Below are 12,390 nucleotides of genomic sequence, written 5' to 3' on the forward strand. Positions count from 1 at the left end.
ACAGATAATGTAGGACCCTTGACGCAGGTATGTTCCCAAAGAATTGATAAAGAGGCAGACTTGTGGGGGCAATTATTTAAACAATATCCAGCAAGCGTACATTATGATCCTGTCAAACTTAAGTGAGAAAGGGACATGATGTGAATACCTACATACATCACTTGATTATGACGCTAATAGTGACGCCTTCACAGAGTGGCACTGATAATGCAAATCAAAACATTTCTATAACTATAAACAATGGCAGCCATGTTAAAATAAATAATAAAATAAATAGACTAAATCAGAGCAAGCTTAGTAGGTTAAAAGTCACTGGGTGGCGGGGGCTCAGGCTTGCAAGGCAAAGGGTAACCCAATCTCCTGAGTGCTAATAAAATTGGATTCACTACAACTATACACTACTGCACTGTACAAAAATTAACAAGACTGTATTCCACTCTACTCTACTGTAGTCTCCATTACTTTCCAACCTGTACGACACCCCACTACACTCTACAACACAGTTCTCCAATTTATGACACTTTATTTGACTGTGTGCTACACCACTTCACTGCACTCCATGCCATTATAGTCTATGTCACGGCACTCCACTCTATGATACTTTACTCCAGCCTATACCACAATATTCCAGTGTACTCCACTCCAGTGCATGCTGCCACACAATATCCCACTCCCTGTCATTGTACTATACTCTGCTCTACATCTCTCCAGTGTCTGACATCCTATTCCATTATATTCTACAAAACTGCACTACACTCTATGCCACTCAATGAGACTACTCCACTTTATGCCCAAATCTGTCTACACCTCTGTACTACAATGTAAGACACTTGACGACAGGCCACCAACTTCTCTTTACAATATGCCACTCTATTATATGACCCTGCACTCCACTCTACGACACTATCCTGACCTGTACTCTAGGACACAACAATTGATGTTACTCCACTCTATGACACTTTACTTCAGCCCACTCCACTCTAAAAGACTCTACTCCACTCTGACAGTCTACAACACCAGACTCTACTGTTCGACACTCCATTTCACTGTACAACTCTCTGCTCTAGTATGATGCTACACTCCACTGTATGAGACACCACACCACTATACCACTACACTGTATAACACTTTACTACATTGTACAATATGCTACTACGTTCTACTATACTCCACTCTATTCCAATCTACAAAATTCCACTCTTTGCTAATAGACTTTGCAACACTGCATGACACTCGGTATAAGAACAACCTCTTCCGACTCTTAACTCCATAACTTGGCATATTTTTATTAAAAGATTTTTTAAAACCTATTGAAATTCAATGAAAAAACAAAGGTTAAAGCTTAGCTATAGTTAGGAAAACACATTTTCCCTATAAAAAGCAAGTTTAAACTGCACAGACTTAAAAAAAAATGAAAATTATAGTTATTACTTCAATTTACAATGTATCCACTACCTTAAAATTATTATAAGTAGTTGACCTTGTTACACACTCTTTTCAGCTCACTAACCAGCCAACACTAACTATGACTCACCACTCTACCATGCACTGTGTTGTGACAAATAATGCCCCCAATGTAAATAACCACAGGGAGATGGTGGTCTCTGGGGCCGGGGGTCTGAAACAGACTCCCTATTTCTTTTAATTTTAGACCTGGGAATGTGGCAGTCCCCGGGGCTGTGGGGGGAGGGATGCCCCCCGCATTTGATGAAGAATTGTGGCCTGGGGAGGTGGCGGTCCCCGGTGCTGCGCTTGGCCCCCCACATTCCATTTTAAGTTGTGCCCCAGGGAGGTGGCAGTCCCTGAGGCTAGGGGGGGCATGTGACCCCCGCATATCAATAGAATTGTGCCCCAGGGAGGTGCTGATCCCCAGGACTGTGGGTGGGCCAGGCAGCACCTCCCTAAGCATTTAATTATAGAATCTGCCCCAGGAGGTGGAGGTCTCCAGGATTGTGGGGGGGCCAGCCTCCCCCTGCATTTGATGCAACATTGTGCCCTGGGGAGGAGGCAGTTCCCAGGGCTGCAGGGGGGTAGGTGGCCTTCCCCATTCAAAATGTCAATGTCCTGAGACCTGGCCCACCTGGGTGCTCCAATGAAACAAGCACGGAAGCCCACACTAATTTTCAGCATATCCCCGGATCCTGCCAAAAACTTTTTAAAAATGCTTTTTTAGCCCCGGCAGTGACCTTGTGGGACTCCAGCACCAGAGCTAAGGGGCCATAATAAACAAAGTTGTTTTTTGCCACAGTGGGGGATACCAGGATTCGGGGGGGGCTTGGTATTCCCTACTCTGCCCCCTATATTTTTCATACTTTTTTGTTTGCAAGGAGACTGAGTTCCTGAGTGGTAAATTGGCTGATGCCACATCTTTGTTGATGTGGTGGCAGCCAATCAGATCTTATCTTTAAATCTGTTGGTTCTGCAGATCCTCCATGTCCTGATATATACATTCATTTTGAACCTTAATTTTTCAAAAACTACTGAACAAATTCACAAGATCAAGTGGTTTGTAAATGTCACTTGAACACTAAGATAGCAACATAGACCTATAATATACCTTACTCATTAGTTATTTTTTAAAGTACATGATTTATTAATTGATTTTAGTATTTTTAGAGCCATTTCGTGTATTTAAGCTTCCTTTGTTTAGTATTGATTGTTTGCCTGAGATTACAGATATGCCTGTCAATGTTTTGAGAAATGTTTGTTTTTATTAGGAATGTGTCAATATTTAACATGCGTTTTAGGCAACAACCTGTATTATTATATATCAAACTTTAAATGCAAAGATCATGGTAAGGCAATTAAAAGCATGCATTCTAAAGTGTGCCTTTCTTTGTAGTAGTTGAAGTTATAGAGTAGGTTCAACAAGAATTAAAGAAAATAAACTAAAACGTGGGACAGTATAACTTATTACTAAGAGGGCTCTGCGTTTACATCACTTATTTTCACACACTGGGGAGGGTTTATTGGTAGATGTTTGCGCCGTAGATAGGCCTGCATGTTTGAACTTGTCGAGTGTGCTGATTTATGTTTTAAGAACAGCGCTCCCATTGTGAAAGCATCATACTCTGAAACCGTAAAAGTGTTTGCATAATGTGCTGTGCCTCACTGACAGCCTATCTGGGGTTTTGCATTAACCTTTAGCAAAGGGGGCTCAGGTCTTTGTCGTGTGTGCAACATGTACTTCTGGGATTTAAAAAAAAACCGAGATATATTAAATTTGGTCTGGGAAACCTTCCATGTGAGTTTCACATTGACAGAATAATGACCCATACCACAGGTGGATGAGTGCCATACTCGGCAAGCTTATTTACATACTCACCTGTTGGAGACGAGCATGAATATAACTACAGAACTCGCTCTCCCGGAAAACATACATCCGGTCTTTAAAGCCTCTCGTTCAAGTTTTGGCAGCCTGCCTCTGTCTCTTTCTTTTTCATAACACACTCACTATCTCTTGTGCCTGCCCTGTATGTTGATGGTTTGAGCGTACAGGAGTCAGTGATAGACAGATTAATGCTCAACGACCGAAAACCACAGCCTTCTCCCCAAACTGGAATTTCCGGATCTTGCTGGGCAACTCTTACAATTTAGCAGAGTTTATTTACCGTGGTGTTTGTACCAATACTCAGGAGGCAAACTGCCCGCAGTAGTTCTACTTGGCACATTTCCTTTCCCTGACCTTGTTTTAACAGCAGGGTTCTTGCAAAGCAATGAACGCCCTCCCATTTATAAAATTATAGAGTAATTCTTTTTGGCATGACAAATACGTTGATGCAGGATCCGGTTTTGTCAGCATAAGCTAGTGTACCTGTGGTGATGCCTGCACCGGGCATGAATCGGACCCTTCGTTTTGGGACAAGCTAATGATGCACGAGATAGCAGTATCGCGTCGACTCTTGAAGGCCTTACTTAGATTGAGCAGGGTCGACAAGGCCTGTGTCGGCCACTTTCTCTACTAGTTGTTGTTTTACGCTCTGTTTACGGACAAGGAATGAGGTCCCTTGACGGGCTGACGAAGCCAGAGTACATTAAGTAGTCATGAGTGTGAGCCAAAAAATGTTGTACTAATATTTTCCTAATACGTAATCCTACTCATATATACATCATTGCATGTTAAATTTTATATATCGGCATAATGTGCTTGCTAAATTGGCCATGTAAATTAGGAGTTACATTGTCTTCTGTAGAATTAATTTTCGGAAATAATAGGAGTAGTAGAAGTAAATATTTAGGTTATGAAGCCATAAAAGTGCATATCATAATAAATAAATAAAATACATTAAAATTGTGTTCATACTAAGATCAATTAAAATGTGTACAATTTGCCATGTCGAATATTTGCAACAGTCAACCCACAATAAATTCAACAATCACTTGGGGTACTATACCAAAGTTGTACATAGATTGTGTCTACTTGGGCCTGCATAATTACTGGGTGTTTTGAGTACTGGTTCAGTCTCAATTTCCAATACCAGTTCAAATAACGAGAAACTGCTGATCATGTACATACTAAAATCATTTAAAATTCATACCTTTTACCATGTCGCATATTTACAACTGCTGTGCAGCAGCACACTGCCCAAGCCGAATGTTCGGCTTGGGACTCAGTGTTGGAGTGTGTCTTTAAAAAGCAATATTAACATGAAAAGCTTGCAACATATTGTGTGATGAAGCTGCATAGAAAATGTGTTAACGTAGAAAATAATGCACGCGTTTGAAATGTGCACACGGGGAGTGTAATGTATATGAAGACTAATGAAAGTTGCTAATTCAGAATTAACTATGTACTAATGTTTTAAATTTGTATTAGCATATCATAATTAGTGTTATGTATTACAAGTTGTTTATTAATTTAGGGCCTTAGCTTAGCAAGGGTCTGGGCCTAGTTGCCTGGTCTCATATTAAACTGTATTTTTCTAACGTGTAATGTGCTGTTTTTCCTGAAGGACACAAAGCTGTACTTTTCCAGAAGTTATGTGTGTGTAGCCGTAGTAAATTCTTTCTCATGAGAACCGACTTGTTCAAGGAGACGTTCTTGCTGAATGCAACAGTGTAATTCGTAACAGGTGCAAGGTTACTAGAGTAGGAGAAAACAATGGCGACACTGACTGGAGCGCAAAGTGTAACTTTTCTTACCTGACATTCAAACCGATGAAGACGTCAATAACATGGACCAATCCTCGACATGAGAACAGTGGTTTGTGGAAACTTCTGGCAAAATGCATGAAGGATTATTGGACAGAGCTAACGATGCACCAGTTATTATCCAGTGAGGAGTTAAGGGCAAATTAGGCAGTTTTGATTTAACGGAATGACCCGAGGAGCAGAGACAGAGAGCAGAGACGAAAGCAGAAATTTTCAGACTCCACTTACCTTACAGAGACTTTAACTCTTTTGCTTTGTCTTATTACTTTAAACCATCTGCTACCCATCCTTACCTGATACTTACTTTTCCTCCATATGAGGGAAGATCCTATTCCTTAGCTATGCTATATCGAGACTTTGCCCCGTCCTATCTCTGCTGATGGCGAATCGACTGATGTCCTGAGGACGAAGACTGACACTGTTTGCTGATCTGTTGGATTGATAACTATCTGATGCGAAATTGTAATTGTCTGTTTGCCTTTCTTTCTAGGTACCAACTGTTATTTTGATAGAGGCCATAGTTTAGATGTTTTCTAAATTTGTGTTTCTAAATGTTTTCCATGAAGCCCAACATGCTAATGCTAATTAGAGGTTAGTTAAGGTGTTCACAAATATCCTACGCAAATAGACAAATGACTGAGTTCTTGCTTTGTTGTAACAAGTACTACTGAGACTTTGCTAAGTTGCTTTATGTTAATGACGTGCCTAATTACTGAGAGAATATTCTCTATGTTATGATTAATTGTGTTCTACTTGCAAATCTGAAGAGTTACTAATGAGATAAATTGCTAATGAGATTAACAGAAATTACATTAGATTGTAAGTAATACGGAAATAAATATCCTAACACTTAACTAAATTGGTGTGGTTATTCATGACTGGAAGGTCATGGTGCGCTCAACTTATTGATTCTTACTAAATGTTATTGATTGGGTTGCGTATAAGTTATTGAAATTATTGATTGGTTTATTGATCTATTGATTTGTGATGACAGTAAGATATCTCGTACTGGGAAGTCCCCGAACGTAGTCCAAAGGTTCGTCGACCTAAGTGCGTCTCCTTGAAAGTTTACTTTTCAAAGCTCTGGCGCGCTGACAGTTTTTGGTAGCACAGGTAATGGTTTGGCCATTGGGGGCCCTAGTACTGAGGATCGTGGGGTGATAATTAACAGTTTTGGTAACGGTGCAGATGGGTTTGGCCCTTTGGGGCCCCAGTACAAGGGGCTACGGTTTGACAGAGTGTTGCTAGAAAAGGTGTCGGTTTTTAGTAGAAATTGATGGGCGTGGTTTGGAAGTGAGCAAGGTGTATCGGAAAAATTGGGTTTGGGAAAATTATTCTTTTTTTGGAGGGATGATGTGCCCCTAAGTCCCAAATGACTTTCCCGGAATCTCGGAGCTTGCTGAAGGAAGCTTGAGTATGTTCTCAGCGTTCTAGTGATAGTGTGAATGAAGTAGGGTTTGCGCTTGCACAGCTTATGCATCCTGCAGGTGAATTGTGAAGTTTGTGAGGATTTTAGGCTAGATGATGATGTTTTAGTAGGAGTGTGCGTACTCCGCAGTATGAGAGTAGGGAAGTCGGCGAATTCATGTGAGTGTGGCGCTTTGTGCTCAAAAATTGTCCATGTGGTTGTTGATGATGCACGGACCCTGTGTGATCTAAGACTCCGGAGTATGTTGATAAGTGTATGAGACACTTGGTTTATGTTGTAATTTGCACGGTTTAATAGGTCCGTGGTGAAATCAACGAGTCGAGTTTGAGTCAAAGTGAGTGAACGAACACTTCGATGGAGATTTGGTGATCTCTAAATTGCACCAGAACAACCCATTGACAAGTCGAGAGCAAATTTTGCTTGTGAGTGCAGGATCTGAGAAGAAGAGAGTTGCGGCAGAGACAAAGCGAAATCTCTGTAAAGTTCTGAAGCAATTGTGTGAACCTTTCCTGTAGTAAACCGGAAAATTTTAGTTTGTTTTTGGTTGGTGCTCGCATTATATTGCATTAGTTTGTGTGAATTTGAGAGTGGGAGGACAAGCCGCAAGACTTTGTCAGCTGCAGTGTGTGTGAGTGTGACGTCATTAGAGCTGTGCTGGGATAGGTTGGTTAGTGAGAAGGGTTGTGCACGGATTGGCAGCCGTCCGTGAGAGGCAATTGGTTGAGAAGGTAGGCAAAGAGAGTTCTGGGAATTAAAGTCACTTCCTGATTCGATTGTGAACAAAATAAAAGACAAAAAATGAACATTTTCAAGGCTTTAAAGAGCGCTTTGAGGGGAGACGTAGATATTACCGCAAGTGTAGGGGAGGTTACACCGCCGGAGGATACACCGGCTTATGCTGTAATGGAGGAAAACGGGGTAGCGCCATGTCTTTGGCTAAAGCAATGGTGCAAAGCTACAGAGAAAGAAGGGTGTTTGGCGTTTCCGGAGCACAGAACGTTCAATTTTAAGGATTTTGGAAAATTTGCAGAGGGTGCTGAATGAGCTAAAGCCACCTCCGAGGCCAGCACAGTTTGAGGCGTTAGCAATTTGGAAACTGATGGCAATACAACAACAGCAACAGAAATTTGAGAGGAGAATGAGGAAATCTGAAAAGACACTAGCGGAGGCTAGGTGGGATAGTGCACAGAGAGTTTGGAGGAGAGAAACAATAGACAGAGTCAGGCTGTTCCCAGCAATAGCTCAAGAAAGTGAAGACAAAGGGGGGAAAGCCACTTGTAAGACTGACAAAAGTCCTTCCAAAGACAAAGAGGCTAGGAAGCCCTGGTCAGAGGTAGATGACTCAGACGATGATGAGTTTCTTTATCAGTTACTGAATGATCGACCACCGCCATATGCAATAGATGACAATAGACTGAGTACTAGTACAGGTCCTGCAGGTTCGTCCCAAGAGAAGGTGACAACGAATCTGATACATGTTAGTCCTGTTTCAACCCCAGTTCCGGTGCAGAGTAGTTTTAGCGTGTCCACTGCCCACGGTATGCAATCTCAGCTGCAGCCACCACAGGTTCAGAGACTTTACCCTGATGTACCCATCTTAGAGACTACAACAAATCTGATAGTGCCAACAAAGCAAGCATATGGAGGACCAAAGTTGATTCAGACTGATCTCACTCTACCTTTACTGCCCCAGGTTCAGCAGCAAATGATTCTGAATTATACTTCGGTCACGGGACCGCAGTCAAACATGGCACTAGTGATGAACCAGAATATGGGAGTTAGTCCTCCACAGGGTTTGGGGAACAGGCAGACGCCAGACGCCATATCTTTGCCTATTACAGTTGGTCCACCAGTACCATTGTATGAGCAGGCAAAGCCTAGTGTATGCGATCAAGGGGTAATGACGCAAGAGATGACAAGAGGAGGGTTCGTAGGAAGCTCCCAAGGAGCGACTCCAGTGGAGCAAACATTTGAAGGATCTAGGTCCCTTTTAGACTTCAGTCCGATTGGGGCTCCTCCAGAGACCATAAGACAGACAGGTTTGAGACTGTTGACTCCACAGATCTCGAGTGTGAATATACCACAGACACCTTTAGCGCAGGCTGGGAATATCTCATTACAAGGTTTAACAGCACAACAGCTGACTGACTGGTTAGACAAGCTTAATACTCCACAGACTGCTCCTGTAACTGCAGGGAGAGCGGAAGGAGAAGAACACCTGAATTTTGTGAGGTTGGGCATCGAAGCAAATTAACTTGTTGAAGGGAGCATGGGAGTGAACAGGTTAGAGTAATAAACGGAAGCAGAATTGAGATACTTGTGTAAAAGATAACTAGAGAAGTGAGCAGGGTGCACCAGAGGTTGGCAAATTTGGCAGATAAATATGGCATAGATTTAGAAAATACCAAACATCTGAAGAGGAGTTACACGTTAGGTTTTGAGCCTAAGGATTTCGAACACATGAGGTCTACTGGGATGAAAGCACACCTCAAAGAGATACTGCAGAGTGCACAAGTTTGGGGAGCCTTAGAGAAGTGGGAAGGCAGATGGGCAAAGAAAAGAGTCAAGAGGAAGAGTGACTGCTCGGAGCAGCCAGCAAAAACCTTAGCGGATACCAGTACGGTAAAGATGTTATCAATGAGAGAGACTTCCAGAGGGGTTCTTGTCCATGTGGCGTGGACTAGAGGTGATAATCTGTCATTTATGAATGACTTTCCCAGGCAGAGGGAGAAGCCAATTGAGTGGTATCAGCAGACGGACAGGTTTGTGAAGCTTGCGAAATGTCTTTGGGAAGACCTGAATACTCTCTTTGAGATCATAGTTCCAGCCGATTTGTGGCTTGAGTGCAAGAGGGGCGTGGATTGGCCAACCGAGGAACCGGCAAGGGACAGAAACACAGGAGCACCGTCTCCTGAGGTGATGAAGTATTACTATAAGGTGATCGAGTTTTTGAATTCGAGAGTTTCGCCGAAGAATATTGATTGGCAAAAGATTGATCGGATGGCTCAGGAAGCCAAGGAGTCGATACATGCCTATTATGAGAGGCTGTTGAAGGCGTTCAAGCACTACAGTGGTACGGAGGTTGTTGAAGCGAAGGATATGAATCACCTTGTGTTTCGATTTGTTGAAGGGTTGAGACCTGACATTAGCCAGATGATTAAGAGTCACTTGATTTGCTGGCAAGCAAAGCCAATTGACGAGGTGTTGCAATATGCAAAGTACTGTAGTGACGAGATTGAATTGAAGCAGAGAAGGTTAAAAGAGAAAGCGATGGTGATGCAAATTAAGGCAGCACAGTCAGGGATGCAGGGAGGTTATCTACAACAGATGGTGCAACAGCCGCAAGGAAACAGGATGTTTCAGGCGCGAGTGAGAGGTAGAGATCGGGGAGGTTTTGTGAACTGAAGACCAGATTTGAACAATGTAGTAGTTCAAAACGATGTGCAGGTATGAAGAAGATGTTACCTTGTCATGCTTGCGGGGTCGTTGGATATTGGAAGTGGGAATGTGGGAATGCCCGATGATGGTGCAGGAGGGTGTTGCTCAACAAAGCAATTATGTCAGTTCATTTCAAAATGTGAAGGGACCGAGGCTGAGAGGTCCAAATCCAAATTTTCAGAATAATGTGAATCAGATGCAGGGTTTTCCATCCATGCAGAAGGTGCAGATGCCACTTATACAGCCGATGCAGTTACAACAAATGCAACAGCAGGTTCCCATGGTACCTAGACAGCAAATGCAAGTGCCTTTAGCGCCAATGGAACAGCAACAGGTGATGCTTCCTCAACAGATCACAAGTCAAAGGATGAGTCAAAATAACACAGTGCAACAATACCCATTGCGTGGTGACAATGGAATAATCGATGAATAGTCAGACGAGAGTTCAGATAGTGAAGAGTGTAGGCTTGCAGCGTCATTAGAGGTAGATTAGAAAGGGCCCTATGTTCAGGGGAAGGTAATGGGTCACAAGGTTTCATTCTTGGTTGACACAGGAGCTACACGCTCTACAGTCAGAAGTGCAGAGGTTCCGAAACTGCCCCTTTCGGGACGTACAGTTAAGGTAGTGGGAGTAGCAAACCAACTCCTGACTAACCCGATCACAGATCCTGTTCAGGTTGAGCTTGGCACTTTCCAGGGATGGCACTGATTTGTGGTTTGCGATTCAAGTCCTGTGTCCCTACTGGGAAGAGACTTACTGTGCAAGGTGTTCAATCACCTGTTCCAATGAGGGGATTGAGGTCCAGACAAACAGTGATGATGAAGGAGAAGAGCAGGTGTCAGAGCCTGAAACTGAGACAACAGACGAGAAATACCCACTGATTAACTTCTTCCCGATGTTCACAGTGGCTGATCTCCCGGCAGACTTGCAGGGAACAGTCCAAGAGAAGGTGTGGGACTTGACAGGGAAAGAAGTAGGACCGATAAAAGGAGTAGAACCAGATAAAGTCAGTGTGAAGCCAAATGTTGCATTCCCCCAGATATCGCAATACCATATGGCGCAAGATGTCCTTATAAAGGTTGCGCAATTAATTGCAGACTTTGTGAAACAAGGAGTCTTGATAGCAGTGATGAGCAGTCCATGTAATTCACCAATAATGGGACTGAGAAAGCCTTGGGGGAAGGTTTGAATTGTCCAAGATTTGAGAAAGATCAATGACATAGTGCTGAAATGCTGCCCAGTGGTGCCAAATCCAGCTGTGATCATGTTTCAGATTCCATGCGATGCAGAGTGGTTCACAGTAATTGATCTGTCCCAAGCGTACCTTTCTGTGCCTGTTCATGAGGACAGCCAATTTCTCTTAAGTTTTAAATTCCTGAACAAGGTTTACAGTTGGTGTCGAATTCGTCAAGGGTTTCCGGAATCACCTTCCATATTCAATCAAATACTGAAGAAGGATTTGGAATCATTGGAGTTGCCTTTTCAATCAACTCTAGTACAGTACATTGATGATTTGCTGATCGCGTCTAAAATGAGGGACGAGTGCAAGTATGATTCGATTGCCTTACTGAATCACCTGGGAAAGAAAGGACACAAGGTGTCCCCAAAGAAATCGCAATATTTCTAGAAAGAAGTGAAGTACTTGGGTCACCAAATTGAGAAAGGGTCGAGGAAGTTATCCAGGGAAAGAGTGACTGCACTATTACAGATGAATCCACCAACAACACGGAGAGATGTTAGGATGTTTCTAGGAATGGTGGGTTACTGTCGTCAGTGGATCCCAAATTTCTCAGTCATCTCCAAGCCATTGGTGAGACTGATGATCAAAGAGGGGCCGGATGTCATAGTGTTGGGAGAGAAGGAAATGACAGCCTTCACTGAGTTAAGAGGGAGCATGTGCAGGGCTCCAGCTTTAGGTTTGCCTGATTACACGAAGCCGTTTGTTCTGTTTTGTCATGAACGTGATGCCTATTCTTAGTCTGTCCTGACACAGGTTCATGGAGGTGTAAACCGAAAAGTAGCATATTTTTCAGCTACGTTGGACCCAGTCGCAGCTGCCTTACCGGGTTGTCTGCGTGCAGTAGTAGCAGTTGGACAAAGCCTTACACAGTGTGAAGGCATAATGATGGGACATCCTCTAACAGTCATGGTCCCACACTCAGTTGAAATCCTGTTGATCTGTACTAAAACGCAGCACATGACAAATGCAAAACGGACTAAATATCAAACGATTATATTGGGGTCACCAAATGCAACGCTGAAAAGATGTACAGTGTTGAACCCGGCAACTTTGCTTCCAAGTGAAAATACAGAGGTTGAAAATGTAGAAGATGTAGAACATGCTTGCCTTGAGGTAACAGAAATGTGCACC

Source organism: Pleurodeles waltl, chromosome 5 (genome assembly GCF_031143425.1).
Source record: "Pleurodeles waltl isolate 20211129_DDA chromosome 5, aPleWal1.hap1.20221129, whole genome shotgun sequence".
In the NCBI taxonomy this organism is placed as follows: Eukaryota; Metazoa; Chordata; class Amphibia; order Caudata; family Salamandridae; genus Pleurodeles; species Pleurodeles waltl.